General features: G+C 33.7%; 1 long non-coding RNA gene across 1 annotated transcript; it reads right to left on the reverse strand.

Moving 5' to 3' along the window:
- Positions 1-209: 209 nt before the first annotated feature.
- Positions 210-2,047, reverse strand: LOC116002563. Its single transcript, XR_004094505.1, has 2 exons — positions 1,522-2,047; positions 210-589 (listed from the first exon to the last, which is right to left on the reverse strand). It is a non-coding gene; the product is annotated as an uncharacterized LOC116002563 (long non-coding RNA).
- Between the last annotated feature and the right edge of the window lie 6,713 nt (positions 2,048-8,760).

The raw sequence follows: 8,760 nt of genomic DNA on the forward strand, positions 1-8,760 counted from the left end.
TGGCTAACTATTTATAATTTTTTTTAAAAAATATAAAACCTTCAACATTTACATTTATAAAATGTTACATCTAATATAAAAAGTCTAGGATGTTATGTTAACTTAAATATGCTAAAATGCAAAACTAAAGCTGTATATTTGGTTTGTACAAATATGAGAAAATAGAAGTGTGTGTAGATATATATAGGTGTAAACCTATAACGCAGCAATTGACTGCAAGTTATGGTCACATTAAATGGATGGGCTCATATCTGTATTGGAAAGTAATTTTACCCAGCAAGGAATCCAATTACTGGGTGAAACCAACCATTTAGGCAATATAATGTGTATTAAGACCTAATCATATGGAGGGGCAGAAAATTGTAGCAAAATGTTCACATAATGAAGTGCCAGAAAAACTAAGTGGAACACAAGAAGCAATCTCTTTGATAGACTTATCTCAAGTATAATGTAAATAGTTTTTTTGGTAAGCTGAATAAAATAGATTAATAAAAAAACATTACCAATTACTAGAACATGTAAGTGGATGAACGTACCTGGGAAACTAACATGTCTGCTCATACAAAATCAACACTTATACAATTAATACCTGCAAACATTAAATGTTGCAAAAAATGATAGCAGAGTGGACAAATCAATGTTTCCTATGCACTGGTGAACACTGTGCATCAGATTGTGTAATCATCATGTGCATAGTTCTTAAAATTTGGTCAGTGTTACATCTTTGTTGAATATCTAAAAAAACTTAACAGTGAGTAAGAAAAAAAATACAATGTAATTATGTAAACCTAATGCTCATTGTGATATTTGTAGTACTCAGTATGGGATAGCAGAGTATGTCACATGGCAATATAAATAAAGAGAATTAACTTTCCTAACATCTAAGAAGCTGTAAAGGTTACTTATGATGAACTGTTAAGATGCCCAATAGAGTATTGCAAAATGATAAGTAAGACAATATAAAGACACATATGCTCCAATTCTATATTTTTTTTATCAAACAATACAATTCAGATGAGGATAACACACTGCAGAGCTGATGAAGCAGTTAACGACTTCTACTGTTATTGGCAAGAAAAGGAAAAAACAATTGAAAGACACAGGTATGTCCATAGTTTATGTTTCGTGTTGTTTTTCCAGATAAAGTATATTAGGACCATGCTATGTTAGTAATTTATCAACACACTAAAGAATATTAAACAACAAATGGAGAGTGAATAACTGATTTCAATGAACATTAAACTAAAAGAATATTTTTATGATTTAATAAAACACATGCTAAAAATATTCTCAGAATTAAACAACAATGATTTATATGACAAAAAAGGGTAGATAGTATTAACATCTCACTGCCCTAAACCCTAACCAACCAAAGAAAATTAGGAATGTAGTTGCATTGTTACTATTTATCACTTTTAAAAGGGTTTAACTAAGCGAACAACAAATCATTTATCCTTATTAAGAAGAAATCACAAAACGTAGATCTGAAAGCACAGAAATAATAGTTTAAGAGTTTCTCACCGATGGATAGGTCTGTGGATACCCTAATAGCTGTACTTCGTCAATCCACTTACCGGGCTCAACAAAAAATTAGGCTACAGTATGAGTTACCACTTCCGGACAGTACCCTTCTACCAAATGAGTAAGACGTTGAAGAAGACAACAAAGAAAAATTCAATCTGCCCAGAATTAGAAAACAAGATATTGTAGAGGAATTTCAAAAATTAACATGCATAAAGAATCAGATCTGTAAATTTAAAAAAATTAAAAATAAAATTTTAGGGACAGAAATCATAGAGAGATATAGCGATTGAGCATAGTGTAATGGGATAAGATGAAACAAGATTGAACACAGCAATAGCAAACATGGTGGTTCACAGGAAATGAATCTCCGGCAAGAAAGGGAGCATTTGTCGCCCGATATGAACGCTGTCGTTGCTCTCGATTCAACACAAATGAACGCCCGAAAATGATGAAGAAGGAGATAAGGGTTTAGTGTCTCCAATAGGATGCAGCGAGATGCTCCACGTGTAGCCTACAAATGAAAATCAACATTACTGGATATTAGGACCGGTAATGTTCATAATTATATATTTTTATATATTACATTATTTTATTAGTAGCTTATATATAGCTTATTACATTAGCTTATTACGATTATCTATTTACAAGTTATATTTGTCTGTAATGCATATTATTATTTATATTAATGAATATATATATATATATATATATATATATATATATATATATATAATTTGTATCATGCACTGTTAGGAAAGTATATATTAGATTTTAATGATTTCAAACATGTTAAAAAAATTTAGTTTGGAATTATTTTTTATTTTTAGACTCAGTAATGTTACAAATTGTAAATCCGAAAGGTTCACCTAGAGAATAAAATTTATTAACTGGGAAGTAAACCATTTAATAATTTAAATATTTTTAAATTTAAATATTTTTAAATTTAAATATATATTCCATAATCAATTAAATAATTTCAATAAAACATTTAAAGTATTTCCTTTTCTTAAAAAAAAAAAAAAAGCTTTTTCCCTTTATCTTAATTTTTTATGCATTTCTTTCCAGTTTTATAATATTTTTTAAAATGTGTGTTCATAAATATTTAATAATTTTCTAAAATACATACATATACTTATACACTATCATAATCATACATAATTAATATTCTAATTTTGTTCATTTTTAAATGTAATTATTTTGATTTGTAAGGAATTAGAAAAGATATGTCTTCAACCACTAATGTGATTTACAGAGAAGTTTTCAATAATTTATAATATTCATTTCCTTTTATTCAACTATTAAAAAACATTATTACTTATTTCAAATTTAAAATTTAAAAATTTAATGTAATTAAACATACATTTTAAATTTTATACCTTTGTATACTAAAAATCTCATTTTTTTTAATTTATAAATAATACTATATAAATTTAACTTTTATTGTTATAATATTTTACTATAACAAATAACTTATATATTTTCACAAATTTGTCCGTGCATCGCACGGGACAATTAGCCTATAACAAGACTTTGAGAGATTTTTCAAACATACCCGTAATGAATGAAGGAAGTCATGTTCACGTAGAGAACCGGTTGTTGTGGGAAGAGTTAGCATATGATCGTACAAGGGAATATGAAGAGAGTCACCGCCTTAAGGACAAGCTAACAGACGAACAAAGAGCAATATATGATGTCGTTCTCAAGGACATTGATTCCAACAATGGTGGATTCTTTTTTGTTTATGGGTATGGGGGTACGTGAAAGACTTTTCTGTGGTGTGCATTGTCTTTGTCTATTATAGCAAAAGGTGAAATTGTTATCAATGTGGCATCAAGTGGGATAGCTACTTTACTTCTACCGGGTGGGAGAACTGCACATTCAAGATTTTCAATACCAATCTCGGTTAATAAAGATTCTACGTGCAGCATAAATCAAGGTGGCCAACTAGCAGAACTAATTGTTCAGGCAAAATTAATTTTTCGGGATGAAGCACCGATGATGCACAAACATTGTTTTGAGGCGTTGGATAAAACAATGAGTAGGGGTGTGCATTCGGTTAACTGAACCGTTTTAACCGAACCGAAATTTTAAAACCTTTAACCGTTAACCGAACCGAAGTATGTGTTACCGAATTAACCGAACCGAAATTTTTTTCGGTTAACCGATTAACCAAACTTTTTAGACCTAAAATATAAAATTCTAAAAATAACACCTAAAATAATAAATTTAATTAAAATAAAATACAAATCATCCATAACTTCAAATCTTCAATCTAATTAGTATTTAGTATTTATATTTAATTATTTATCTATATATATAAAAATTCGGTTAACCGTTCGGTTAACCGACCTTTCGAACCGAATTAACCGTTAACCGAAGTTTCAAGATTCCTTTAACCATTCACCGAACCGAATTTTTCGGTTCGGTGAATGGTTAACCGAAATTTTCGGTTCGGTCGGTTAACCGAAAAATTTCGGTAAATTGCACACCCCTAACAATGAGAGATTTATTAAGGTTTGTTAACAAAGATATTGACAGTAAGACTTTTGGCGGGAAAACAGTGGTTTTAGGTGGAGACTTTAGGCAAATCTTACCAATGGTACTAAAAGGTTCAAGACGGGACATTGTCTCTACAACAATTAATTCTTCATATCTTTGGAGACATTGTAGAGTCATGCGCCTAACTAAGAATTTGAGATTAACTTCAATGGAAAATGGATTGCATCAAGACAAAGTTGAAGAATTTGCTAATTGGCTAATTTCAATAGGTGATGGTACTATTGGAGTAGATATTGATGGTTACGCTGATTTTGATATCCTACCTGAATTGTTATTGAAGTCAAATGGTGATTATATTTCCTCTATTGTTAAAAGTATGTTCCCCAACATTACTGGTGCAAATAGTGATGGAAGTTGTTTTAAAAACAGTGCAATTCTAGCACCAACATTAGAGGTGGTCAATGAGGTCAACCAATATATATCTAACTTAACTGAAGGTGAAGGAAAGACATATTTGAGTTCTAACACAACTGTAACACCCCGACTCGGCTATACCGTATAACCGGAGTAGTTACCGCCACACCTAGGCTAAACCCGATCTTATTCAGATAGGATTCATTCTAGATGCACAGGCTAACTGACTAAAGATAAGGATCGTGTTTCTTATCGTCAAAATCTAACATACTCATTAAAAGAAGCAACCTTTATAGCATCGAGAAGAGAGTGGCTAAACAAGCCACCAAAACAAAGGAGGGTTTAATAATAATACAACCCATCAAGAAAGTTTAGTGAGACCTGGCTAGACAACCATCAGAGTTAGAAAAAGATATATTTACACAAAACACTAACTGAACCCCCCCCCCCCCCTACTCTAGACTCTACCTAGTCTAGTGAGTGGTACACTGGGCCCGTATAGGTGCCCCAAACCACGTGCCAATCACCCTCAAACCACATGATATAGTCTAGAAACCGACAAGTGCTCATATACATCATCCATTCGTCATGGTAATCCGGGGGACTCGGATCCTATGGGTACGGATAATGAACCACGAACTCTAGAGGACGACTATCAGGAACGATCTCTATGGGATAGAACCCATGACTGGCCTGTAGGGCATCGAAGGGACACAGAGGCTCGACGGGAGCAGGGGTCCACACAGGTACCTCTGGCGAGACTGGAGCAGGAGTGGGGTCTGGAGTACAAATCAGCGTCGGCGGGTCAGGTGCATAGCCAGGGGCATAGGGATCTCCATCTAATAAGTACTGTGCATAATCATCATAATGATATATAGGGAACTCGAACTCAGACGGATCTGAGTCCGGAGGGCTGCAAGAACCTGTACTAGATTGCATTTGATAAATGACACAACGAAGTGTAGTTAGCACGACGGCTAAGTAAGGGGATCCATGGTCACTCGAAAGTAAACAAAGGTTTTCGAAAACAACCATCAATAATAAATACAGTAAGATAAACATTACCCAACGGTCGCAGTCTACCTGCAATCATTCTAACAACAAACAATACCACCTTATATAAGTAACTTCGGCACGTAACACAATCATTAATTCACACGTGAGAAACACAACACCCACACTACTGTTCGAGACACCCGACAGTTAGTTCTCACAACTCCACTCAGCGAATAGACTTCGCTCTGCAGTATGAATCAATCATACAAAATCTCACACAATCACTCAGCAAATAGACTTCGCTCTGCAGTATGAATCAATCATACAAAGTCTCACACAACACTCAGCGAATAGACTTCGCTCTGCAGTATGAATCAATCATACAAAATCTCACCATTCACTCAGCGAATAGTCTTCGCTCTGCAGTATGAATTAATCATACAAAATCTCACACATCACTCAGCGAATAGACTTCGCTCTGCAGTATAGATTAATCATACAGACCCCTCACCAATTCACTCAGCGAAGAAACTTCGCTCTGCAGTATAGATTAATCATACAGACCCCTCACCAATTCACTCAGCGAAGAAACTTCGCTCTGCAGTATAGATTAATCATACAGACCCCTCACCAATTCACTCAGCGAAGAAACTTCGCTCTGCAGTATAGATTAATCATACAGACCCCTCACCATTCACTCAGCGAAGAAACTTCGCTCTGCAGTATAGATTAATCATACAGACTCCCACACCATTCATTATTATCACACGACTCCATAACCATCATACTTACTCAAATATTTTTCCCCAAAAATACATACTTTGGTTAGTGTTAATCCTATTACGGAAATCCAAGTACCGGAGTCACAATAATTTTCAAACACAATTATTTTCCAAGTTAATAAGTATAATGCACAAAAATAATATTTGAGCCTTTTAAAAATTCACCCGGATGCCCGTAGGCTTTCAAAACATCGCAACACTCAGGGTTAAAAACATCGGGGAAAAACCGGGTCAAAAACAAGTCGAAAACGAGTCCGCGTCAAATCTGCCAGAAATTTCAGTTGGCGCAGTCCGAAAGATTGAGCCGGTAAAAATAGTTCCCGAACTCTTTTTCACTTGAAATTTTTATGGTAGAACCCCAACTTATAGTACTTGATGTCCATAAAATGTTTTGGTCATTTTGATCCACGAATAAACACAGAAAATTCCCTTTTTGCCCTTGGCAGTGTGCTGTCCAGAATATTTTTCTCTCTGGACCAGTTTTGGAAAAAAATTCGAAAACCGTACTTATACTACTCCGATCCTTACGAAATTTTATATGCGGGTTCTACACTTATTGAACTACATATCTGAGAAAAATGGAGTCAAAATACCTTACCAATTTTTCCCAATAAATCTCGGAAGTTACTGCTAGAGACTAACTTGATTTTTTTTCAATATTTTCACAAGTATAAGCCTATATGGACATAAATACAACCTATACATGCATAAACTAGCTATAAACATGCATACAAAAATTGCTAAACATTAAAGTGTAATTTCTTTGAGCCAACTTGTAGATCCACAACTTAACACATATTTTTTTTCACGTAAAATTTCCTAGTCACGTAATTTACTAGCATTTGTTCACCTTCAAGTGATTGAGCCAACTTAAGGGATTCCTTACCTCGATGGAAGATTTTAAAACCGAAGAAGTTGCTAGTTCCTTCCTTTGAGTTCAAAGACCCTAAAATATCACCATAATAACAATATTTTTCATGCACCAAACATTAACACTTAAGTTCTAGAGATGATTAAATCCAACAAAGTCTAAGGTCTTACCTACACTTAGTCTCTTGGGTTGGAAAAATGCTTGGGAGCTCCTTGATCACAATGGAAGACTAAACCAAATTTTTTTTCTTCTTCTTCCACTTGTGTAGTTCGAAAATGGGATGGAAGAAATGAGAGAGATGATGTGAAATTGTCTTGTTAATTAAGCAACAAAGTGCAACATTCCCATACCTCATTAATGCTAGCATTAAATGATCCAATCTTAGGCTAGATTTGGTTGCCACTTGTCAATACCCTATGGAGTCCTTAAGAAGATCACAACTTAATTGGCCAGTTTATGGTTAAATCAGATGAAAGCTCGGAGGATTATTACTTAATTCGGGAAAATTCTAACACCAAAATTATCCTAAAAATACTCCCGTCGCAAATCACCAAATTTGGGAATTTTTCGGTATTCCGCGAAATATCGGTACAGAGTTCGTAACAATTTATCCCTTACAGTCCATTTAAAAATTTTCTTGAACTAACTAGAAATTCAGGCTTAATCGTATGATACTTAATAATCCAAATTCTAGGAAAATTCAAACTGAATCTATATCCTTAAAATTTTCTCGGTTCGTGACCGGTACGTAGTTCGCAGCTTATCGATAACTAATCCTAAAAAATATTATTTCGAGCACCGAGAAGCCTTCTCTTAAATGTCATAGCTTAAAAAAAAATTTTATATCGATATTCTCGAATCTTAACTTTGTCGGAAAAACCGAGGGGTTACAACAACATGTAAAGGAGATGGTTCAAGTTTAGTTCTTGCTGATGTGCATACACCATAATTCCTAAATATACCATAACAGCATCCGGCCTTCCAAATCATTCTTTGGCTTTAAAAGTGGGGGCTCCTGTAATGTTAATGAGAAACATTGATCATACTCTTGGTTTATGCAATGGAACTAGGTTGGTGGTAACAAAATTAGGTAATCATGTTGTTGAAGGAAGCATATTGGTAGGTCATAATGCTGTGACTAAGGTATGAATTGCTAGAATGATTATCACTCCATCAGACCCAATGTTACCTTTCAAGTTCAACAGTAAACAATTTCCACTTATGCTGTCATATGCAATGACTATTAACAAGAGCCAAGGGCAAACGCTTTCCAATGTTGGCTTGATACTGAAGAAACCAGTTTTTGTGCATGGGCAATTATATGTTGTCACATCAAGAGTTAGTCAACCAGACGGACTGAAGATTTTAGTATGTGATGAATCAAAACAAGATTGTAATTCTACTACTAATGTAGTTTACAAAGAGGTCTTTAATAATTTATAAATTCTTTCATTATTAATATTATTTTATCTTCTTTTCATTTTTGGCAGTATTTCATTTTCACTTGATCTATTTTCATACCGTGCATCGCACGGGCCAACTGCTAGTCTATCTATATATAATAACATTATCCTCCTTCTAAAGTTTCCCGCTCAAAGTTAGGGTCATTTTGGTAAACTCATTTATTTTATTTATTTATTAATTTATTAATTAATTTATTAATCTATTAATTTA

The sequence above is a fragment of the Ipomoea triloba genome, chromosome 13 (assembly GCF_003576645.1).
Source record: "Ipomoea triloba cultivar NCNSP0323 chromosome 13, ASM357664v1".
NCBI lineage: Eukaryota > Viridiplantae > Streptophyta > Magnoliopsida > Solanales > Convolvulaceae > Ipomoea > Ipomoea triloba.